The sequence below is a fragment of the Lycium ferocissimum genome, chromosome 12 (genome assembly GCF_029784015.1).
Source record: "Lycium ferocissimum isolate CSIRO_LF1 chromosome 12, AGI_CSIRO_Lferr_CH_V1, whole genome shotgun sequence".
NCBI lineage: Eukaryota > Viridiplantae > Streptophyta > Magnoliopsida > Solanales > Solanaceae > Lycium > Lycium ferocissimum.
In genome coordinates this window covers 44,609,414-44,636,415 of record NC_081353.1, presented here as the reverse complement: position 1 = coordinate 44,636,415, position 27,002 = coordinate 44,609,414, and the positions used below count along the sequence as shown (strand labels likewise).

The 27,002-nt window shown below is 39.8% G+C and overlaps 1 long non-coding RNA gene across 1 annotated transcript in view; it reads right to left on the bottom strand.

Moving 5' to 3' along the window:
• Positions 1–908: 908 nt before the first annotated feature.
• The window catches only part of LOC132039761 (uncharacterized), a 65,568-nt gene continuing 39,474 nt past the window's right edge, over positions 909–27,002 (bottom strand). The window contains exon 4 of the long non-coding RNA XR_009410472.1: positions 909–1,611. This is a non-coding gene — a long non-coding RNA (uncharacterized LOC132039761). The remainder of the gene's footprint in view (positions 1,612–27,002) is intronic.

Below are 27,002 nucleotides of genomic sequence, written 5' to 3'. Positions count from 1 at the left end.
CTTTTCCGATTTACCCGATTATTTTTTGCTACTTAATTTTTTTTTCCATAATAGGCCCATTATTCAATTGGTGATATTTTCCATTTTTTCAATTATGATGCTTACTAATTCACATAATACAGACCCCATTATTCAATTGGTAATTGTATATTTCTGAAAGAGTTGTCTATATTCTGGAAAATATCACCATTAAAGAGTTGTCATGATTGAAAAAAAGATGAAAAATTAAAATGGGAAGAGAGAGAAAATATTTTAATATATTTATGGATAAGTTATTAATTATATAAACTATGGTTAGGACCTTGTTTTAGTCAATTAAATCTTAGTAATTAATTCTAACCCACGCCATGTGTCTCTAATCCAAGATAGAACTTGGGAAAAATGGAGAGAAGGGAAATGGAGAGGAGCCTAATCCATTAATGCTCGGGAAATGGAGAGGAGCCCAATCCATTAATGCCCAGCTTTATTATATACTAGTAAATCTCCCGCGCTTCGCGCCGTCATAAAGAAAATAACAATATGATTAAATAATTGTGTTTTAAGTTTTATGTTCGAAACTACAAATTGTGTTTGCCAAACACTCTCCGATAATCCAACATAAACAAATTCCAAGAGGAGCTTACAGAAAAGAAACCTTCACGTGTACATCCTTTTACTACAGAGGAATATTAAAAATGTTCTCAATGTTCGTGATTTGATGACTGCAAATGTTAGTAGATGTTTGAAACTGCTTATTGTAATCCCATCTTGTCAACAATATGCAAAAAATAGAACATCAAAAATTAAAGACAAACCAATTATAAAGGAGTGATAAATCACACCTTTAGTCTTTGAAGTATAAAAGGAACTCAGATTGATTTTATTTCAATCCTGAAAATAAAAAATGAATGCTATCTACCTTTCATGCCGATGATGACCACCATGAAGCTTAGCCACTTTAAATGATTGATCTCTTGGTATAGTGGTAAGAAACAACACTTCAAAGAACAAAAAGTTCTCTTTCCAAAACCATATTCTTGGAGGTCCTCCATTTTCTCTTCCAAGATCCTCCATTAGTCTCCGTATTGGTAACACGGCGTGCCTCCTTACTTGATCAAGTCAATCACAAATATGCCCAAGACTTCGCGAATTCCTCACATAAGTATCAATCACAGTTCGTGTGTTTTACACCATATCTCTACCAAATTCAAGTAGCGAATGGACCTCATTTCAAGACGCCAAAGACAGCATGGTTAGCCAATTTTGGTTAGAGGCACCAGTTAAACTGGAGATTAGTCAACGTAATGATAATTTCTTACGAATAATTTAACCGATTCCAGTTTACAACTATAACTAATAACCGAGGACTTCAAAGCGTGAGCCCATGTTTCTGCAGCTTGGTATAATGATGAAAGGATGTTGGTGATATTATACTTCTTTTGCAATATGCAAAGAGATACCTCGAAATCCAATACTGATAAAGGCTGCAACTATGACCGCAGGACCCCTGATAAATTTCAGTACCATAGAGACGGCATCCACCGTGTTCTTCCATAGGAATGAACGATTCCAGGTAGGAATCCCATGATCTAAACATGTTGTTTGTGAACAAATCAATTCCACAACCAACATCTATTTTACAATAAAAGCAACATGTTAGCCATGATAAACATACTATGACTAAACATTTCCATTCCTAGACCACGAACAAAAAGAAATGATATTGATTTTGTTGGGAATAAACTTGCCACAGAAATAATATTTACGTTATTTACAGCGGAATAATAATGTAGCACCGTGATATGGTTAATCAACAAGAATAAAACAGAGCAATAATGACACTAGGATTTTTACGTGGTAACCCAAAAGGGAAAAAAACACGGGCCGAGAGGAGCAACTGATATCACTATAGCAAGGATTTTACACTTTGTAGGTCTTAGTAAAATACTCTAAAGACCACTACGCACTCGAAAGAAATAATCCTCTTTTAAGATTTTACCACCTCACTATAATGTCGCTTACACTCTCTATTTTTCTTCACAAACTATTTCTCTATCTGTGAATATCTTACTCTTCTTTCTCTCTTTGTTGGTGCGATTACAAATGGAAGAAATGCTCTTCATTTATAGGAGACCAAACTTGACCTCCAAGCACAAAAAGAAGAAAAATAAAATGTAAAATCTATGTCCATAACTTTTACCTTTGGCTCCATGTAAGAATTCTAACCAATTAAAATTGGCACATGGGAATTACAACCAAATGGGATGGACTTCATTAGATTTGGCTATGATTGTAGGCATCTGAATGTACCACCTGAAACCATTAAAGCTATTGAATTTCTACTATATTAGAAGAGTGGGTTGGATTGTCATCCACCCACTCCTCTAGAATCGTAATTTTTTCTTTTTTTAAAAAAAAAAAATTAAGGTGGGGCCCACTCTTTTATAATAGTAGAAAAAAATTAAGGTAGAGCCCAATCTTCTATAATAATAGAAATTTCAACTGTATTAGAAGAGTGGGTTAGATCGTCGTCCACCCACTCTTCTAGAATAATAATTAAAAAAAAATTAAGGTTGGGCCCACTCTTCTATAATAGTAGGAAAAAAAATAAGGTGGGGCCCACTCTTATATAATAGTAGAAATATATTAAAAAAAAAAAGGTTAAGGTGAGGTCCACGTGGAGAAGTAGGAGACAATTACAAAAAAAAAATAAAAAAATTAGGACATTTAAATAATGATAATAAGTTCAGAAAATAGTAAAGGTACGCTTAGAAAAAATTTAAAGAAGAGAAATTTAGGAAAAGAGAAATAACGATTTAAATTGATCTATAATAGTAAATTTTTTTTAAAAAAATTTAAGGTGGAGCCCACTCTTCTGTAATAGTAGTAATAGAAGAGTGGGTTGGAACGTCGTCCGCCCACTCTTCCAGAATAGTAATTAAAAAAAAAATTAAGGTGAGGCACACTCTTCTATAATAGTAGAAATATATTTAAAAAAAATTAAAGTGGGGTCCACGTGAAGAATTAGGAGACAATTAAAAAAAAAAATTAAGGTGGGATCCACTTGAAGAAGCAGGAGACAATTGGAAAAAAAAAAATTAAGATGGGGTCCACGTGAAGAAGTAGGAGACAATTGCAACCAAAAAAAAAAAAAATAGGACATTTAAATAATGATAATAAGTTTAGAAAATGGTAAAGGTACGCTTAGAGAAAATTTAAAGAAGAGAAATTCAGGAAACAAAAAATGTCACGACCCAAATTAGGATCGCGCGGGCACCTACCTTCCCCTCCTCGGTAGGCGAACCCTCAATCAATGCACAGTAATCAAGTAAAGATAATTAACAGTGGAAATCAATTGCTTACTAAACTCCAATATGGAAAATATTTACAACCACTAAATAGATAAGGACTCTCTTCAAGTTCCCACACATTTTTGATCTAGACTAGTACAAGAACGACTGATGACATCAGATTACCAATACATTCTAAGACTCAACCTTCGTCCCGGAATGAAATGGGAGGAGGTCTTCCAGATAGCACCGCGTATTTCCACATATGCTTCGATCAATCACCTGAAACAATCTACAGCCCAAAAAGGGTGTAGCAAGTGCAATATCAGTACAAACCACGCGTACTGAGTAAGTATCATAGGCCGACATTGGTTAGTAACACATATTAGTAAAAAAATTCACAGATAAACATGATAACAACCCAATCAATTCATACGCCTATCTACCACACACTGTATATCAATACCCTTAAGCATTAATTTCACTCTAATAATTCACCAGTCAAGCTCACAACGATCTCAGAACTCAAATATCATTAAATCGATCGTTTCAGTCTAGTAGTCAACTCATCATTAAGACACCCGTTATCCTACATCACGTAGAGGCCAAACATATAACTAATCTTACGGACGGTATATGGGATACCTCAACAAGTTCAATTAATAAATCCAGATCCAAGTACACGTCATTGCCTAAGTAAAGCATCTAATCCCAAATGTGCCAAGTCTGAATAAATCAATCCGAATCCAATCATCACAAGTACACACCAAATCATCTCAAACAAGCCATAATGCAAGGTAATGCAAGATGTATCAATGCAATGCAATGCAAGATGTATGAATGCAATGCCATGCCATACAAATGAGGTGTACACATGTACTCCAGACGGAAATATCGACGTCTCGGTAGCACAACCTAGTGTGACTCGCGAAGTCTAAGTACCACCTGTCCCGGATCTTTGCCCAATAGACAGACGGGACCCTGGCTAATTGCTCACAGAGAGAGTTTCACCAGCACCACTCTGGGGGACCCGCGAAGTCCATTCACTAACAACAAATTCGGGATATCATCGGAATTGGCCATGCAACAATAATGCCGGAATAGGTCATCGGACATCGGCCATCTCACAATCACTCAACTAAAAGAGTTTGTTAAATATCAGTTTCACACAATCAACGATTCCGGAATTGAACCTCGGACATTGGCCTTCTCACAATCACTCAAGTAAAAGAGTTTATCAAAATACCAGTTTCACTCAATCAACGATACCGGATCATCACCGGGTATCGGCCATGCATCATGAATGAGTGAGAATGTATGCAATGCGTGTATCAACATCAACAACCAAGTTTAATATCACAAGTACCAACAATGGGGTACGCCAACAATGTATCATATCACAATACCAACAGTGGGTATGCCAACAATATATCATATCACAATACCAACAGTGGGTATGCCAATCAACGATACCGGATCATCACCGGTTATCGGCCATGCATGAATGAATGAATGAGAATGCGTGCAATGCGTGTATCAACATCAAGCTCAATATTACAAGTACCAACAATGGGGTACACCAACAACATATCATATCACGATATCAACAGTAGGTATGCCAATAATATATCAATATCACAATACCAACGGTAGGTATGCCAACAGTGTATCTATATCACAATACCAACAATGGGTATGCCAACAATGTATCTATATCACAATACCAACAATGGGTATGCCAACAATGTATCTATATCACAATACTAATAGTGAGTATGCCAACAATATATCCGACCACAAATACCACAATGGGTATGCCAATAATATATCCGAACCAAGACGGATAACGAGATCTAATCTCTATTAACAACTCATGGCATCAAGCCAACACAATAAAACTGTCAAGCACAACACAACGGGGTGACTAGTCCCAACACACAACAGGTCAATCAATCGATATACATTATTACCACTTCCTTACATCAGCCTATTAGCTTAGAACATGTAATCTCACCTTACACTTACAATCATTCATCACAACTCTTTTTATAACTCAATAACAATCGTTGGTGTATTTTATCCTCCCATTTATCAACTAGGTTCACTATTAATGGCATAACACAATAATCACACACTACGGGAATTTCTCATCATTAGACACAACAATAGGTTTCACCCACTACTTCCAAGTCACTTATATCCACCGATATTAAAGAAAAACCATGTCAAACAACCTAAGGAATCTACAAGCCACAAGCCCAAACACACAAATCATACAACAATACCATCCAAAGATTCCATCCCAAATCTACAATTTCTATACATGCATTCTCCGTTCCTTCTAATACACGAATATATAAAACTAAACCGAAAGGGAAGCCGTAGCCTACCTGGCAGTCGAACAGGTGCCACGAACCCACACGTTGCCCTGTCTTTCGAAACGTCTCCAAATAATCAAACTCTATCACATATGAATTCTATGTAAGAAACCATGAATAATGATACCCATATTGGCTACTTTCTATTCGGGTTAAATTCCAACCCTTAATTTAGGAAAACGGGCCCCAAGGGCAAAACAGAAATTTTATGACCAAAATATCAAATTCAATACTAAAAGGTCAAAACCCATTACTTTAATCATAGGAATACTTGATTAATCCTCAAAATCATCATTAATGTGAAAACCCCCAAATTTGGGTCCAAGAACCCTAACTTTAATCTTACAATTTTACCTCTAAAAATGGAAGAAGCATGTTTATATAGTTTATAATCATCAAATTCATGTTTAGTGAAGCTAACCCAACCAATAATACAAGATTTCAAAGCCAAGAACCCATTAGGAAGAAAACCCATAAAACCCTTCTTTTAATCTTAAGCTTTTATGGAAAATTATGAATCTAACTAATCCATTCACAATGTTTTCAAGCACATTCAACATTAATCTTACTATTTATGAAGACTCTAGGAAGGCAAATTGATTTTAGAACTCAACTCAAGAAACCCATTTAAAGACCCGTTAGATTCTAGGTGATTCTAAGGATTAAGAGAGGTTAAAGAACCAATAACAAGTTAGAGGAGTTACCTTCATGAATAATCCTCTTGGAAACCCTAAGATTCGCCTCCACAAAGCTCTCCAACGAAAATAGAATAATCAATAGGGTTTTTGGGTCTGAAACTTATAAAGTAGGGTTAGTCCCAGTCGACACCGCTACAGCGGTCAAATGGCCGCCCTAGCGGTACCGCCCCAGCGGCTGTGCAGACCGCTACGGCGGTCCTGGCCAAAATACACACTACCGCTACAACGGCTATCCCACCGCTGCAGCGGTGCTGGTGCCGCCCCAGAGGACACCAGGCACCAGAATCCCAAAAACCAAGTTTCATGATTTTACTCCGGAATCTGACAATCATTCGAGGCCCGATACAGACAACCAAGATATGCCTACATATGTAAAACACGCTACGAACGCACCCGTGGCCTTGAATTTTCCAACGGAGGTCTCGTTGTCTAAGTCAACTACCGATACATCAAAACTAACTTTTCAACCCAGGTCCCAAAATGCACCTGTGTGCATTGGCAACCGAAACGAATATGCACACAAGTTCTAAATGACCATCTGGACCTCTTGGAATCGACGGAGTTTCGAAAGAGGTCCGTTTAATCAAAAGTCAACTTTGAGTCAACTCATTTTCACTTAAAGCCCAATTTAGCTAGAAAACATGCTAAAGCCCACAGCGATGCCTAAGAAGTCATGCCAACTACCTCATCTGGTCAAAATAGTTCTGACGAGACTCAAGAATGGGTCAACGAGGGAAAAAACAAAATAATCATGATAACAACAAAACGGGTCATTACATCAGATACCAATTAAACAATCGCTCGTCCTCAAGCGAAGAACGGGAGTAGGACAAGCTTACGACAACCAAGGAAATCATATCATAACCAACACAAAGCTCTTTCAACAAGACGCAAAACCCAAACCGCAATTCGTTCGCACTCAGCCAAAAGGCCCAATTACCATGCCTCTAAAATGCACAACGGATCTCACATAGATAAATCAAATAGCATGACCCTTTAGACATAACTTGTCACCACCCAACTGGAGGGTTATGACGGGCACCCGGAGCTAACTCACTCGGGTACCTCTCATCGTACATTCACATTCACAGCTAGGTGAGCCGCACGACCTACTCATGATTTCTATACATCAATAATACGGATTTCATTGGGCAAATACACTTCTATATCAACATCAACAACTATGTCTATGCACATATACACAAGCCGAAGAGGCTAACAAAATAATATACCAAATATGAGCCGACAGTGCTAAAAGACTTCTAACTGTACACAACTATCTACGAGCCTCTAAAGAGAGTATGTAACATCATATAGACAGGACAGGACCCCGCCATTCCCATATGTATATACACAAAGGAATAGTACCAACAACTGCAGCTCCGAACCAAATGGAGCTCCTCTATGCAGTCTCCGAAAAAGTAGTCTACGGATCAAGTCTATCTCCTTGTCCACCTGTGGGCATGACGCAGCGTTCACAAACAAAAGGACGTCAGTACGAATGATGTACTGAGTATGTCAACCATAATCAATAACATAATAGAAGCATGAGAAATAGCATAAGATAGAGAAGTCATGGGAGGATAGAGCCATTTATACCTCTAGCGACATTCGTCATATTCTTTTACCCTTTTTCTAATAGGAACCTTCCATTACTAATGCTTACTTATATAGTAATACCGTACCCGACCATAAAAGGTTCGGTGTCTGACGTACCCGACCACGACAAGGCTTAGTGTTATGCGTACCTTGCCCTACCAAGGCTCAGTGCTATCTGTACCCAACTGCAGTGGTGTGCGCGCGATAGATATCGTACCCGGCCATATAAACTCGGTGTTCTTATTAGTCATACTTAGACGTATGCATATAGGAGTACATGAATATCATCAATATCATCATCATCATCATTTTCATTTATACTATTCCTTAGAGGATTAACTATCATAGAATAAGAATAATGTTATCATGAGAATACCAAGGATCTTGAACTTTAGTAATTCTAGGGATGAAGTCATTTTGGAAGACATTGTGGAATTCATGTGAAGGTATATAACACTGGGATCATGCCTTAATGAAAGAAGGGCTAGGCTTACATACCTCTTTGTCTTCTTAACTACTTAACGTTCACCGCCAAAGCTTGAGAATCTACATTTAGAAGTATTCATATAACGGTTAAGCCTTAAAGACACTTCTTAAATTCAAACTAGAATAATTCATGAGTTAACAAAATTGGGCAGCATTTCCCTATTTCATCGACTTCCACCATATTACAAAATAACTCCCAAACAACCAAAATAACATCCACGATATCATAATCAAGTAATCACATTCCATTAAGTCTTCAAAATTCATTCTCATATTCAACTTATATCAACAATTTCATACCAACCCTTTGCACCATTTTATACAACACTTCCTTGTCATCACTAATACCCTTCATAACGAGATTATATCTATAGCATACTAAGAATCATGACTCAAGTTAGTTTACTACTCAAAAACATTATGAAAACTACATTTAGACCTCATCTCCTACTTTCTCCTTCTACCCAAGTTGTTCAACAACTAAGCATTCTTGAAGACACGAAATAAGTATGAAAAATAACATTTTATCTCATAAGAATGAGCTTTGGAGCAAGCTATCAACTTGTATGAAAACCCTAGCTTCAATACCCAAGTTATTCTTGAAGTCTACTAACCCTAGTGAACCTTCCAACATATGAATACCTTGATTCTTGCTATTTGATCTTTGTTTTCTCTTGAATTTGGGTGGAATATGCTTGAGAGAAGGTTCTAGAGCTTTTAAGAGTTTGGGAGAAGTGGGAAATGAGAAAATATAACAAGGGTCACTTATATATATAAAGAGAAAAAATTGGCCCGACCGATTTATACGGTCCGTATAACTTATACGGTCTGTATAAATGGACCGTATAATTCCACCAAGAAAATACCCTCCTCTGGGAGAGTTATACGGACCATTTATATGGGTACGGATAACTTATACGGTCAGTATAAGTGGTCGTACATCCCACAATTTTTTGAAACTTTCTCTCGTCGATTCGTTTGACTTCCAATCCTTGTGGAACCTTCTTGGAACTTATATAATACTTCATTAACCACAATAGGCCCTATAGTAGCCCCTCAAGACATTACTAACCACGCATCAAATCAACTATTGCGAAAACCTATCCAAACACGTCTTGCATCTCACTTCCTTTGACGAACTAAGTTCCATCGATTCATATAACTTCAAAATCTTATGGTATGCTCTTAAAACTATTAGATACCCTCCTTAATCTCATGAGGACTTCATGTTCATCTTAAGCTCACATTAGTCTATTCACAAAGCAATAATCTGAAATCACCGAGGTGTAACATTCTCCCCCTCCCCTCCTAGAAACATTCGTCCTCGAATGTTAGACTTTTGGGGATCCTACAAAAATTTCGCTAGAGTTTTTCCTGTAATATGACACTAGTATCCTGGTAGAACAACCCAAACTATATTGCCTCATAGGGATACAACAATAACATCAATAACCATGGCCACACACGACCAAGAAAGCATTAAAGAAAGCATTAAATACCTGGGGACATTGGCGTCTCTGCCTGAGTTTTCTCCAGAGGTGGAAACAAATGGGGGTACCAGAACTTCATGTCTTCTTCAGCTTCCCAGTCATTTCCTCTCTATTATTATTCCTTCATAATACTTTAACTGAAGCTACATCTTTGGTTCTGAGTCTCCGTACTTGCCTATCTAGAATGGCAATGGGAACTTCTTCATAAGACAATTGTTTGGTGACTTGGACATCATCTACTGGTACAAGTCTGGAAGGATCTCCAATGCACTTACGAAGCATCGATACATGGAAAACCGGGCAGACTGAATCCAAATTAGGAGGTAGATCTAATTCGTAAGCCACTTGGCCTACCTTACGTATAATCTCATAAGGCCCGATATATCGAGGACTAAGCTTGCTCTTTTTGCCAAATCTCATAACGCCCTTCATTAGCGACACCTTCAAGAATACCTAGTCTTTCACTTGAAACTCTAAATCTCGTCGACGATTATTTGTATAAGATTTCTGGTGACTCTAAGCTGTTAATAGTCGATCCTGAATGAGCTTAACTTTTTCTACAGCTTGTAGGAGAAGCACGACTGGGGTCCTCGTGGTTCAAGATAATCAAACCATCAATAACAGTAATGTAAGCATGAGATTTTTTGGTAGTACCGGTGAACCAGATGGCCGCGGCGATGGAATCTGTGATGGAGGACTTGTAGTATCTCTCTAGATCTGGCAAAAGAAGAGCAAAAGGAGCAGAAGGCACTCCGTTTTTTATGTGAAATCAAGGAGCAGCAGGACCAAGTCTGGTCCTATCAATTTAACCTCTCCTACTTCTAACCACCCAATTGGCGATCTGCACTTTCGCCCATATAAAGCCTCATACGGGGCCATTTGGATGCTAGAATGATAACTGTTGTTATAAGCAAATTCAATAAGCGGTAAGTGATCATCCCAGCTACCTCCAAAAGCCAATACACATGCCCGTAGCATATCCTCGCAGTCTGGATGGTACGCTCAGCTTGCCCATCAGTCTGTGGATGGAATGCTATGCTAAGACTCATCTGGGTCTCCAAACCTTCTTGAAAAGATTTTTAAAAATTGGTTGTAAACTGAGTCCCTCTATCGAAGATAATAGATAGTAGAACACCATGAAGTCGTACTATTTTTTTAACATAAAGCTTTGCGTAATCTTCAGCTACATATGTAGTTCTGACCGATAAGAAATAAGCTGACTTTGTGAGTCTATCCACAATCACCCATATAGAATCTTACTTACGTCGAGAATGGGGTAAGCCTGCAATAAAATCCATATTAATTACTTCCCATTTCCAAGTCAGAATTTCCATAACTTGCAACAATCCGCCGGGCTTTTGATGCTTAATTTTGACTTGTTGACAGTTAGGACATTGAGCCACAAACTTCGCTACATTTTTCTTCATTCCATCCCACCAATATATGGATTTAAGGTCATGGTACATTTTTATCGCTCTGGGATGAACAGAATAACGGGAACAATGGGCTTCTTTCAAGATCTGATGACATAATCCTGCAACACCGGGAACACACAACCTGCCTCGACATCAGAGAACTCCATCTCTCGAAATCTCAAAGGATGACTTCTTTTTCTGGGGAAGTGTACTCCTATAATGAACTAGCATAGGATCCTCGCATTGACGCTCTTTCACATCAACTACTAGCGATGAGACCACTGAATTCTGAATGGTAGCTCCCACACTGCCTAAGTCCATTACCCGAACTCCTAGGCTAGTTAACTGCTGGAGCTCACGGGCTAACTCTCTCTTCTCTGGCTGAACATCACATAAACTTCCCATAGATCTACGGCTAAGAGCATCAGCCACAACGTTCGCCTTCTCGGGATGATATAGGATGTTGACATCATAATCTTTCAACAATTCTAACCATCGCCTTTGCCGTAAATTCAATTCTTTCTATTTGAAAATATACTGCTCTTATGCTCTGTATAAATGTCAACATGGACACCATACAAGTAATGTCTCCACATTTTCAATGCATGGATCATACCGCTAACTCAAGAACATGGGTCAGATAATTTTTCTCATGTTTCCGCAACTGCCTCGAAGCATACGCAATCACCTTACCATGTTGCATCAGCACACACCCTAATCCAACGCCTGAAGCTTCACAATAGACAACATAGCCTTCCGATCTCTCTAGAAGTGTCAGAACTGGGGCAGAAGTTAATCTATTCTTTAGCTCTTGAAAGTTACGTTCACAAGCATCCGTCTATATTTTTGGGTTAACTTCATGAGTGGTGCAGAGATAGAAGAAAAACCTTCTACAAATCTTCTGTAATAACCGGCTAAGCCCAGAAAACTTCGAACCTCAGTAGGTGTGGTAGGCCTTGGCCAAGTCTTCACGGCCTCAATCTTCTGGGTATCTACCCGAATGCCATCGGCTGAAATAATATGCCCCAGAAAGGTTATTGAGTTCAACCAAAACTCACACTTTGAAAACTTTACAAATAGCTCTCCAGTTTGGAGAACTCTAAGGATAGTGTTACACCCCGTATCTTCGAAGAAGCACTTATCAAATTTGAAACATGAGTACGTTGAGTTATGGTTAAGTAAAATCACTTTGAAATATAAGCAAGCATGATCAAGTACATTTAGTGAGTGAAGGGTGTATATAAGGTATATCGGAAGGTTTTATAAGGAAATGAGTGGAAGAAATGGAGTAGTACGACTTTGGAGAAAGGATGGGTAATGTTTTGTGTGAAAATTTTGGTCCAACATGGGGGACGAATATCTCTTAGCATATGAAGTGTTTTGTTTCAAAAGTCTAAAATGAAGTTCGTCGAGTCTAGTTTCCAACGCAACAAATTGCTCGTCAATAGGACATCGGAGTAGAGAATTATGGACGTTACAAGTTCGGCTGACAGAGCAGAAACGCGTGCTACAGTACTGCTACAGTAACCGACTTGCTACAGTGCTACTACAGTAAAATGCTACAGTGAACCCGACCCGAATTTGACCCTTATAAAAAGGGTAATAACCCTCTTTTATCACCAGATTTTAGCCCAGAAATTTCCAGAAATTGAAGAGAGAGAGAGAGAGGGAAACAAAAAGTGAGCAATTTTCAAGTAGCGGAGTAGTAGTTTAGGTCCGGGTAACGCATGGTTGTGATTCTAGTATTGTTTTGCGGTGGATTTTAGCGTGGATATTGAGGATATTGCTGTCTTAACAAGAAAAAAGGTATGAATCTTTCTCTTTTGGTATTATTTAAGGCTTATTTACGGAGATAAAGTCGTTAAATAATTGTGTTGTAAGTTGGTTAGTTATGGAAGTTGGAAAACAGCGTGTGGGATGTTTTATTGTGTTGTAAGTTGGTTAGTTATGGAAGTTCATGATTCAAGGCATGACTCATTTTCTGATAATCCATAAATGTTTTCCAAAATGTCCGTATTTTCCAAACCAAAGATTTATGATTCTGGAAGCTCTTATGACAACAACGATGGACATGTGTATTTACAATGATAACGGTGATGTCAAAGATGAGCACATCTCTATGATGATTGTGATAATGATGATTTTATGTTTAAAAGTCTCAAGTTATGAGATCAATGATAATATGAGAATGTTGAGCTATTTCTTGATTTTGTTAATTTTATTCATTGACGATGACTCTATTTCTAAAAGCTCCAAAGTGTATGAATTGACGCTTTATGATATTTATGATCTTACTCTATGTTTTCCCTTGATGTTATTATTCATTGATAGTCTCACTTTATAATGCTCGTCCCTTCAAGGTGAGACACGACGATCATGATTATTCCATAATACAATCGGAGGTTACCGACCTTACGTCACTCCGATGGAGTTATAGCTTTTGATTGGGCTCTTATGCATGCTTATGTTGTGATGATTACACCGCGCCTATACGGCCGGGCAGCACCACTACGCTGGGCGTAGTGGGGCTTATGAATGATGATAATAACGCCGTGTCTATATGGCACGGGCAGCACCACTAGTGGGCGGCGTGAGATGATTACCCCGGACGCGGGCTAATGATGTTATTTGATTCAGACAGTTTATGTATGCATGGGTGATATGTTTTGAAGGTAAAAGTGAGCATGCATGATTCCGCCTTAAGAGGCAAGCAGTTCTGATCATACCTTTTTCTTATATTTTCCATATTTCCTTATTATGTTGTTGTTCATGTTCTGTACATATTATCATGTTATCATTCATGCCTTACATACTCAGTACATTACTCGTCCGCGTCCCTTCTTGTGGACGCTTCGTTCATGCCGGCAGGATCAGGTAGCCAGTTGGACGATCCACAGCAGTAGAACCTCTCCTCAGCAGTAGTCAGTACGCTCCATTGATTCGGAGCTACAACCCTTTTGGTATGCTATTCGGTTACGTACACATATGGGTACGACAGGGCCTTGTCCTATCCTTTCTATAGTTTGTACTCTATAGAGGTCTGTAGACAGTGATATGTAGTCGTGTTGTTATGCAGCCTCGTCGGCACTTATTTTGTTGTACAGGATATATGAAGCGGCCAGATAGGCTTGCGCTGTTACTCTCGATATTTATGTTTATGTATGTGTTGGCCGTGAAACCCCAGTACAGTGCCTTTTATGTTGATTGTTCGGGAGACAGTACCACACAGTTACAGATTGTGTATGGGCCTGGGATAGTCAGTGAGAAGTAAATGCAAGTATAGGAGTGCTTGGCCAGTAGTGGTCGGGCACTTGTTACGGCCTATCGGTTTGGGTCGTGACAAAAGTGGTATCAGAGCAGTTCGTCCTGAGGATTGTCTACAGACCGTGTCCGGTAGAGTCTTGTTTATGGGTGTGAAGTCGGCCACACTTATAAATAGGTGGCTGCAGGGCATTTAGGAATCATTCACCTTTCCTTCTGTCTTAGATCGTGCGATAGAGCCAGAGCCTAGGAAAGATCGCTTCTAATCTTTTTCGTGCAGGTAAGTGTAGACTAACAAGAGTTGAAGAGATCAGCTTCTGATAGTAGGGGTGCTAAGAAGGCCCCTAGAGTATATCCAGGACCCCAGGCTCCAGGACCGAGCAGGAGGAGCCTTAGTTACTCTAATGAGGCTGATCCCCCAGAGGACCTAGCAACGATTTCTCTAGAGTTTTTGACTCCTAGGAAGGAGGACCCCCCAGAGGACAGTTATGACACAGATCCGTCCGAGTATTCATATGGGACACCGGAGGAGGAGATTCCCGAGGCCGTACCAGCTGCTCCAATGGTAGAGCACTATGTCAGACCAGCCTCCCCAGTGAGTGTTACGGATCACTCTAGCCCTCTATCCTGGCCGTCGATAAACCAGGAGTTGCCCGGTTATTTATATCCCTCGGACTCAGATGAGAGAGATGATGAAGGCCATACGAGCGGATGGTGGGTAGACGATGACGAGGAGTGCACTTCACCTTATAGTCCACCAGATCAGACTAGAGACCGATCGGCTACAGGTATATGAGTCCTTATTGGAATTTATATGTATGTGTATTTGCTGTAGATTATTATTTAATAGTGGCGAGCGGAAACTCAAAGAGGCCGACAACCGAGTATTTATAAGCAACGGCGACCAAAGTGTGTTCACTGCCATCGGGAATCTGGAAATCTAGGACGGAAAGTAGTCATACATACAGATGAAAGGTGAATATTGAGAGTTAAAAAGGCCAAAATAGTAATTGTGTCGTCGGAAGAGTAAGAGACCCTTTCTAATTTGGAGGGAGATGCGTTACGAGAACGTTTTGGAATATGTCAAGACTTCAACTTACTTTAAATTATATGGTGAAGGTCATGCGGTGAGGTGGATATGATTATACCAGCATTAACGCACCGGATTTCATCGAGTTTCTAGGTTAGCGTCTTTGGGGTGAGAGAAATACTAGGATGGGTGACCCCCGGGAAGTGTACAAAAAGTCCTATAAATTTAGATATAAGAGGCAAATGAGAAGCTAGAGCAGCCTAAGGGAGATTGGAGTATGCGGAGTGGTTGGACATCTTGAGAGGTCGCGTAGGACGAGGCGGACTAGACCGGTAAAGAGAAAGAAGGAGCATCACATATCTAGAACTAGGGTGAGTTTGAATAGCATTTGGAAAGATTGTGTAAGTGAGATGGTAGTAATTTTATATATACGTATGCATATGATATCCCATACGTAGCTATATCAGCGGGTATGTGTATCCCGGCAACCAACGTTGCGGTATATGGAAGGCATTAATCGAACAGGGTAACGAAGTTCAAGTGACAAAAAAATAAATGGTACAAATGTTACAAGGTAAGCTGATGCTATTTTCACTACGGGTTAGGCTTGAAGAGTTTTAATGCAATGACATCTGGAAAGGAAAGAAAGTGAGTAGATGGAAGGTACGGAGATCAAAATGTCGAAAAAGGTGAAAAGTAAGAAACATGAGTGAGTGAAGCCTCCAGGAGGGACGATGGGCAATCACGGGACTATTTGGGTAAAAATTTGAAGGTAGGCATGCGAATTGGATAAAGTGTGGCAGTATGGAACAAAAGGGGAATGTGTGGGGTCAGAGAATAGGCTTTGATAAGTGGGGCTCAAAGGATAGTGACCACGATGAGGAATGTGAAGTAAGAGAAAGAATAGTTTGGCCTTGCGACGATGTCAAGAGATTTTCAGCCCTCGAAAGGTATATAAAGGGATAAGTGTGTGGTGAAATTAACATGGTTGCCTCGGAAATGGAGAAGCTTTCCAAAAAGATGACTTAAGAATAGAATGGATTTGCGCATTTAAAGGAATATTTCACGAACTCCAGAGCCGATACTACAAATAACAAGAGGAGAAAGGTGTTCGAGGAGGAAGAAACCCAAGGAAGGTTAAGGATGAAAGTAGGAAAGGTATACTAATGGGTTGGTTGAAGGAAGAGGAGAGCATTTAGAAGTAAAGTAACTGGAAATTTTTAACCATGGGAGTAAGAAGAATACTTTAACGAGTTGGCGGTAGGAAACCGATTACTCATCGAGGAAAGAACGAGGATGATGAGTCGACACAATTGATTAGAAAATTAATGACATGGAATAAGAATTCATGTGAAGACCAAGAGATTCGATCATAGAGGAAATGGAATGAAATGTAAGGAACGTGCATGGAAGACCACCCGGCCGTAGCATCAGAAAGATAGATAAAGGTTCGATGAACGAGGATAGAGAGAGTGTAAACTGTAAGAATTCTGTGCTAAGAGCAAAAGTAGCAGGACACTCGAAAAACTTGGATGCACAGCTACAACACAAACGCGTAATTAAGAAGGATTATGAGTAAGTGAGCTAAGCGGGCGAAAGGACTAGTAGTGGATGGAAGGGTATGGAAATGTTGAAAAAAATAAATGATGATATAGACATAAATGGAAGAAGAACTCAGGGAAAGAAGTTTTAGATATGTTATAAGCAAAGTCGGGAAGAAAAACAAAGAGTAAGGTATAATCGAAGACTTCATAAAGGACGTGGTGAATCTCGATGTCCCCATTAACTTGCGGGTCCGGAAAACCGTTAGTCATAAAAGACAGAGGTGTGAAAAGACGGAAAAGAAGGCATCGAAATTGGATCTAACCCTTATAAGTATTCCGATTGGATACAAGACTGTAACTAGCAAGAAGATAGACAAGTCAGACCATACGATGACGGAATCCCGGCCCTAAGAAGATCGTGAAGGCCGGCAGATAATTATCGAAGACGACGGTTACTCGAAGGCTATGGGCATATAAGGACCTCCTTAATAAGGGGGGAAGAACATACTAGATTTAAAAGGAACTATGACGTTTCAAGCTCCAGAAAAAGAGATTTATTAGCTCGGGACCAGAGTTCGAGGCGTATTGGCATATCGAGAAGGTAACGAAAAGAAGTAGAAACGAATTGACAATACGTGTACCATGAGGCAGACATAGGGATAAAATATGGAAGATAACTCAAGAGAGCACTTTACGCCAAGATGAACTACGATATTTTTAGACCATGATTTTAATTCCTCGTATCGGGCAAAAATTGCGCCGTACCTAAGTATGCAGTGACATGCCCTAAAGGGTAATGAAAAGAGCAAGAAAGGTCTCCAAGTTAAGTTTACAAAAGGTGTTAGAGAGGATGACGAACCCAAAGGACACTTGGGATGACAATGACAATTGTAATAAAAGGAACAACGATTGGTAGTTTGAAAATTTTTTAATTAAAGAAAGAACGCTGCTCGTATGAATGGAAATAAAAGAGTTCACCGGATATTAGAAAATAGTTCATGGACCACTAATTATATTGAACATGAGAGCAAATACTATGGAATTATATGAACCGTCAACGTGAAGCTATGCCCAACTACAATTGTAAGAAGGCCACACCGGAAAGCCAACAAGGAATAACGACTGACGAAACGATCGTCGATATAAGGAAATCGAAGATAAGTATACTTGCGTTGCAAGAGAGTCATAATAGAAGAATTGTCGTAGTCCTATGCTTCTGGGATTGTATTGATAGATATGAGGGAAGGAAGTAAAGAAAAAGTTGTAGCAGGAGCTCAAAGATGTTGCGAGCTATGAAATTAGTTGAACTCGGATTATAAGTTTGCCATAAGTGTAACTAGACTGCTAAGGATAATAAATGGCGAAGAAACATTACGTATATACGTATTTCGGATAATGATATATTGGCCTTAGAAAGGAACATAACCATTAGGTTCACTAGCGACACAGTTATGCTGGGTAAACATTTAGAATGTAAGGGTAAAAGAGATGGCGATAAGGATGTAAGGATTAGAGAGCCTGACAAATGTACTACAAAAAAAAAATCGGTACAGTGTATATCTAAGATCAACGGGTACAAAAAGGATAGCCCGAGATGGCACCGAAGGAGTAGACACAAAGAGGGCACCGTAGAGAGAGAAAGGTAGCAGCCCACTAACAAGGAAACATGGAGCGAGAAAAAAAAGAGTACTTACAGGACGATGAATAGTTATAGCACGGCAAGTCAAGACTACCATAATGGAGAAAGAACAACAGCGAGATGCTAGTTAATTTCCAATCATGTACATGAGGACAAAGAAGTGAAAGAAGATGACTGAACGCAATAAAAGAGTTAAGAAAGAATGAGAAGAGGTTGACCCAAGTTATAGTTTAAGAAAATGGTAATCGGATCCTAAAGGAAAAATAATTGTTCTAACGAATCAAAGATGGTGTCATAGGTTGGCAAATACTGCAACATTCGAGGACGAATGTTTTTAAAGGGGGAAGAATGTTACACCCCGTATCTTCGAAGAAGCACTTATCAAATTTGAAACATGAGTACGTTGAGTTATGGTTAAGTAAAACCACTTTGACATATAAGCAAGCATGATCAAGTACATTTAATGAGTGAAGGGTGTATATAAGGAATACCGGAAGGTTTTATAAGGAAATGAGTGGAAGAAATGGAATAGTACGACTTTGGAGAAAGTATGGGTAATGTTTTGTGTGAAAATTTTGGTTCAACTTGGGGGACGAATATCTCTTAGCATATGAAGTGTTTTAAGGTAAAACAAAAGTCTAAAATGAAGTTCGTCAAGTCTAGTTTCCAACGCAACAAACTGCTCATCAATAGGACATCGGAGTGGAGAATTATAGATGTTACAAGTTTGGCTAACAGAGCAGAAACGCGTGCTACAGTACTGCTACAGTACCCGACTTGCTACAGTCTTTGCTACAGTGAACCCGACACGAATTTGACCCTTATAAAAAGGGTAATAACCCTCTTTTATCACCAGATTTTAGCCCAGAAATTTCCAGAAATTGAAGAGAGAGAGAGAGAGAGGGAAACAAAAAGTGAGCAATTTTCAAGTAGCGGAGTAGTAGTTTAGGTCCGGGTAACGCATGCTTGTGATTCTGGTATTGTTTTGCGGTGGATTTTAGCGTGGATATTGAGGATATTGCTGTCTTAACAAGAAAAAAGGTATGAACCTTTCTCTTTTGGTATTATTTAAGGCTTATTTACGGAGATAAAGTCGTTAAATAATTGTGTTGTAAGTTGGTTAGTTATGGAAGTTGGAAACAGCGTGTGGGCTGTTTTATGGTACATATTAGTGTTGGAAATGATGTTGTTGATGTTGGTATTTTTGTTGTTGTTGTTGGTTGTTGGATTGTAATTTCGGGCTAGGCATATAAACGAGGGAGGGTCTTTGCCCGAATTTCGGCAGATTCGAAACAGAACTAAATTGAAGGCTTAAGATGAGCGTATGACATTGAGCCTAATAATAGTATGAATGGTTTATATGTAGCTTTACGAGCTTGGAAGGATAAACGTTAAATGACTAAGGCGACCGAAAGGTATGTAAGGCTCGTACCTTTCTTTCAAAGGCATGATTCCTATGTTTGATTCCATAAATATTTCCATAACCTCCTTGTTTCTAAACGTTAGAAGTTCATGATTCAAGGCATGACTCCTTTCCTGATAATCCATAAATGTTTTCCAAAATGTCCGTATTTTCCAAACCAGAGATTTATGATTCTGGAAGCTCTTATGACAACAACGATGGACATGTGTTTTTACAATGATAACGGTGATGTCAAAGATGAGCACATCTCTATGATGATTGTGATAATGATGATTTTATGTTTAAAAGTCTCAAGTTATGAGATCAATGATAATATGAGAATGTTGAGCTATTTCTTGATTTTGTTAACTTTATTCATTGACGATGACTCTATTTCTAAAAGCTCCAAAGTGTATGAATTGACGCTTTATGATATTTATGATCTTACTCTATGTTTTCCCTTGATGTTATTATTCATTGATAGTCTCACCTTATAATGCTCGTCTCTTCAAGGTGAGACACGACGATCATGATTATTCCATAATACAATCGGAGGTTACCGATCTTACGTCACTCCGATGGAGTTATAGCTTTTGATTGGGCTCTTATGCATGCTTATGTTGTGATGATTACACCGCGCCTATACGGCCGGGCAGCACCACTACGCTGGGCATAGTGGGCGGCTTATGGATGATTACACCGTGCCTATATGGCCGGGCAGCACCACTACGCTGGGCGTAGTGGGCGGCTTATGGATGATGATAATAACACCGTGTCTATATGGCACGGGCAGCACCACTAGTGGGCGGCGTGAGATGATTACCCCGGACGCGGGAGGCCCGGACGCGGGCTAATGATGTTATTTGATTCAGACAGTTTATGTATGTATGGGTAATATGTTTTGAAGGTAAAAGTGAGCATGCATGATTCCGCCTTAAGAGGCAAGCGATTCTGATCATACCTTTTTCTTATATTTTCCATATTTCCTTATTATGTTGTTGTTCATGTTACGTACATATTATCATGTTATCATTCATGCCTTACATACTCAGTACATTACTCGTACTGACGTCCCTTCTTGTGGACGCTGCGTTCATGCCCGCAGGATCAGGTAGCCAGTCGGACGATCCACAGCAGTAGGACCTCCCCTCAGCAGCAGTCAGTACGCTCCATTGATCCGGAGCTACAGCCCTTTTGGTATGCTATTCGGTTACGTACATATATGGGTACGGCAGGGCCTTGTCCTGTCCTTTCTACAGTTTGTACTCCATAGAGGTCTGTAGACAGTGATATGTAGTCGTGTTGTTATGCAGCCTCGTCGGCACTTATTTTGTTGTACAGGATATATGAAGCGGCCAGATCGGCTTGCGCTGTTACTCTCGATATTTATATTTATATATGTGTTGGCCGTGAGCCCCCAGTACAGTGTCTTTTATGTTGATTGTTCGGGAGACAGTACCGCTCAGTTACAGATTGTGTATGGGCCCGGGATAGTCAGTGAGAAGTAAATGCAAGCATAGGAGTGCTTGGCCAGTAGTGGTCGGGCACTTGTTACGGCCCATCGGTTTGGGTCGTGACAGACAGTACGTAAATAATTCGCATGTTCTGCCTCGGACCAAGAATACACCAGGATATCGTCAATGAACACAATCACGAATAAATCTAGGAAAGGTCTGAACACATTGTTCATCAATTCCATGAATACTGCCGGTGCATTAGTTAGCCCAAATGACATTACCCGGAATTCGAAATGGCCATATCTTTTTCTGAAGGCCGTCTTAGGAATATCTTTCTTCCTAACTCTCACTTGGTGATACCAGGATCTCAAATCAATTTTTGAAAATCACTTGGCACCATGCAATTGATCAAATAAATCATCAATCCTTGGGAGCGGATATTTATTCCTGATCATTACCTTATTCAGTTGTCTATAATCAATACACATCTGTAGGGAGCCGTCTTTCTTTCTTACAAATAACACGGGCGCTCCCCACGGGGATGAACTAGGCCTTATGAAGCCCTTCTCGAGCTAGTCCTTCAATTTCTCCTTCAGCTCTCTCAATTCTGCGGGAGCCATTCTATAGGGAGGAATAGATATGGGTTTAGTATCGGGTAGTATGTCAATAGAAAAATCAATCTTCCGCTCTGGGGAAAGTCTTAAAGCTCATCCGGGAATACATCTGGAAACTCATTCACTACTGGGACAGACTGAAGAGTCGGCGATTCGGCTTCTACATCTTGAACCCGGAACAGATAGTAAATGCAACCTTTGGCAATCATTTTCCTTGCCTTGAGATAGGAAATAAACCTACCTCTCAACGATGCTGTATTTCCCTTCCATTCCAAAACTGGTTCTCCCAGAAACTGGAAGCAAACCATTTTTGTTCTACAATCGACATTGGCGTAGCAAGAAGCCAACCAATCCAAGCCCATAATAACGTCAAGTCCACCATTTTTAACTCATATAAATCAGCCATAGTATGATGATTACAAATCAAAACTATACAATTTCTATATACTCGGCTAGCTATTACCGATTCACCAACGGGTGTAGATACTTCAAAAGGTTTAATTGGCTCCGGTTTAACCCCAAATCGACCAGCAATATAAAGAGTAACATATGACAATGTGGAACCTGGGTCTATCAAAGCATATATATCATGAGAAAATACTGATAGTATACCTGTGACAATATCAGGGGAAGACTCAAGATCCTGTCGCCCAGTTAATGCATAAATACAGTCCTGAGGACCACTAGAACTGGGAGCTCCTCCTCTACCTCTACCACGGCTGACTGGCGTCTGTGAACCTTGCCCTGGAGGGCGTATAGATGATGAAGACCCAGCTGCTGACCCTAAGGGCTGGACCCTACCCCTACCACCAATCGAGGGGCAGTCACGCATGATATGGCCTGGCCGACCACATGTATAGCAAACATCTGAGCCTAACCGAAATTGGCCCCAATGCAACTTCCCGCACTGAGAACATCGTGGCATGGGTGGCCTTGCCTGACCCGAGTCGCCTCTGTAATGAGAACCTGAAGCTCTAAAACTCTGACTCGGCCCGGAGTGAGTAGATCTATCAAATCTCTGGCCCGTAAATCGTGGAGGCGCACTAGTCATAGAATGGCCTGAATGCCTAGAAAACTATTGTCTTTGCCCTCCTCTAAACTCACTAGTGGGACCCAAAGATCTAGCCCTCTTGCTATACCCTTTGTCATGCTCACGCTTACTTCTTTTCTGTTGTTGGCTTTCTTCCAAGTTCTGGGTATGGGCTTGAATGCGTGAAATATTCATATTGTCTTGAAGAGATGCAGTCAAGCACTTATCCATAAAATGTGACCCCAAGCCACTTACAAATCGATGCACTCGATCACCCATATCTGTTACGATAGCCGGAGCATACCTAGCCAAAGAATTAAAGCAGAGTCTATACTTTAAGGCACTCATACTTCCTTGCCTAAGATTCAAGAACTTATCGGCTCTAGCCCGCCGAACCTCTGGACGTAAGTCATGTCGAAGGAAAGCATCAACAAATTCTTACCATGCCGAGGGAGGTGCATTAACTCCCCTTAAAGCCATCCAAACCGTATACCAATGAACCGCCACATCCCGCAATCTATAAGATGCTAACTCTACCGATTCAACGTCTGAAGCATGCAATAACTGAAGTGTCCTCAACATCTCATCAATAAAGCTCTGAGGGTCCTCATCCGACTTTGGCCCAAAGAATTCCGAAGGGTTCAACCAAATAAATTCACGGGCTCTTGCACTAATAGCCCTATCACCTTGACCCGTACCTTGCCGCTGGGCCCGAGCGGCAACTAACTGAGTGAGCAACTGAATGGCCACTTTCACATCTTGGCTCGAGGCATCTGTTGGAGGAGCTGGGGGTGCTGGAGCTGGGACCGAGGCTCCCTCATGCTCCTCCGAAGCAGGTAATGCGTGGGAGGACCTAGATGGAACCTCATTTTGGGATTCACCCTCCTCTATAACCGTTAGCGGTATTCTTTCAACCCACTTTTCCATCACTGTCTTGCCCTTTTGGGCTGCCACAGCTTTTCTCTTTACAGACATTTCTGAAATACATAATACACGGTTAAGGAAAAAGAAATTCTTATATCATGGCTCTACCGCACGATCTATGAAGAAAGAAGGTCATTCATTCCTAGAATACCCGCAGCCTCCTGTTTATAAGTGTGGCGCGCAACACACCCATAAACAAGACTCTACTGGACATGGCTCGTAGACACACCCTACAGCGAAACTGCTCTGATACCACTTTTGTCACGACTCAACCGGAGGGTCATGACAGGCACCCGGAGCTAACTCACCCGGGAACCTCTCTCGTACATTCACATTCACATCTAGGTGAGCCACATGGCCTACTCATGATTTCTATACATCAATAATATGGATCTCATTGGGCAAAGACACTTCTATATCAACATCAACAACTATGTCCATGCACATATACACAAGCCGATGAGGCTAACAAAATAATATACAAAATATGAACCGACAAGGCTAAAAGACTTCTAACTGTACACGACTGTCTATGAGCCTCTAAAGAGAGTATGTAACATCATATAGACGGGACAAGACCCCGCCATGCCCATATGTATATACACAAAAGAATAGTACCAACAGCTGCAGCTCCAAACTAAATGGAGCTTCTCTATGCAGTCTCTGAAAAAGTAGTCTACGGATCAAGTCTATCTCCCTGTCCACCTGCGCGCATGACGCAGCGTCCACAAACAAAAGGACGTCAGTACGAATAATGTACTGAGTATGTAAAGCATAATCAATAACATAATAGAAGCATGAGAAATAGCATAAGATAGAGAAGTCATGGGAGGATAGAGCCATTTATACCTCTAGCGACATTCGTCATATTCTTTTACCCTTTTTCTAAGAGGAACCTTCCATTACTAATGCTTACTTATATAGTAGTACCGTACCCGACCATAAAAGGTTCAGTGTCTCACGTACCCAGCTACGACAAGGCTCGGTGTTATACGTACCTGGCCCTACCAAGGCTTAGTGTTATCCGTACCCAACTGCAGTGGTGTGCGCGCGATAGATATCGTACCCGGCCATATAAGCTCGGTGTTCTTAGTAGTCATACTTGGATATATGCATATAGGAGTACATGAATATCATCAATATCATCATCATTTTCATTTATACCATTCCTTAGAGGATTAACTATCATAGAATAAGAATAATGTTATCGTGAGAATACCAAGGATCATGAACTTTAGTAATTCTAGGGATGAAGTCATTTGGAAGACATTGTGGAATTCATGAAGGTATATAACACTGGGATCATGCCTTAATGAAAGAAGGGTTAGGCTTACATACCTCTTTGTCTTCTTAACTACTTAACGTTCACCGCCAAAGCTTGAGAATCTACATTTAGAAGTATTCATATCACGGTTAAGCCTTAAAGACACTTCTTAAATTCAAACTAGAATAATTCATGAGTTAACAAAAATTGGGCAGCATTTCCCCTATTTCATCGACTTCTACCATATTACAAAACAACTCCCAAACAACCAAAATAACATCCACGATATCATAATCAAGTAATCACATTCCATTAAGTCTTCAAAAATCATTCTCATATTCAACTTATATCAACAACTTCATACCAACCCTTTGCACCATTTTATACAACACTTCCTTGTCATCACTAATACCCTTCATAATGAGATTATATCCATAGCATACTAAGAATCATGACTCAAGTTAGTTTACTACTCAAAAACATCATGAAAACTATATTTAGACCTCATATCCTACTTTCTCCTTCTACCCAAGTTGTTCAACAACTAAGCATTCTTGAAGACATGAAATAAGCATGAAAACTAACGTTTTCTCCTTGATTCTTTCTATTTGATCTTTGTTTTCTCTTGAATTTGGGTGGAATATGCTTGAGAGAAGGTTCTAGAGCTTTTAAGGGTTTGGGAGAAGTGGGAAATTAGAAAATATAACAAGGGTCAGTTATATATATAAAGAGAAAAAGCTGGCCCGACCGATTTATACGGCCATTTATATGGTCCGTATAACTTATACGGTCTGTATAAATAGACCGTATAATTCCACCAAGAAATACCCTCCTCTGGAAGGGTTATACGGACCATTTATACGGGCCGTATAACTTATACTGTCCGTATAAGTGGTCGTACATCCCACAATTTTTTGAAACTTTCTCTCGTCGATTCATTTGAGTTCCAATCCTTGTGGAACCTTCTTGGAACTTATATAACACTTCATTAACCACAATAAGCCCTATAGCAGCCCCTCAAGACATTACTAACCACGCATCAAATCAACTATTGCGAAAACCTATCCAAACACGTCTTGCATCTCACTTCCTTTGACGAACTTAGTTCCATCGATTCATATAACTTCAAAATCTTATGGTATGCTCTTAAAACTATTAGATACCCTCCTTAATCTCATAAGGACTTCATGTTCATCTTAAGCTCACATTAGTCTATTCACAAAGCAACAATCCGAAATCTCCGAGGTGTAACTGATACGCTCAAATTACACCTATTAATGGTATAATGCGGACGTTGTCAAATATAGTAACCCAACAATATTGGGGTCAAATCCCACAGGGAATATGGTGAGAAAAGGTTACTAAAGTCGTAGGATGCTAAATTTAGGTCTAATGTCTTAATTCGATGGTTTTGGTAAAAGTTGGGTTTTTTATGACTAATTACTAACTACTTGCTTTGTTGGAAATTTATGATAAAAGAAACTAAGGTTGTGTCCCCTTTT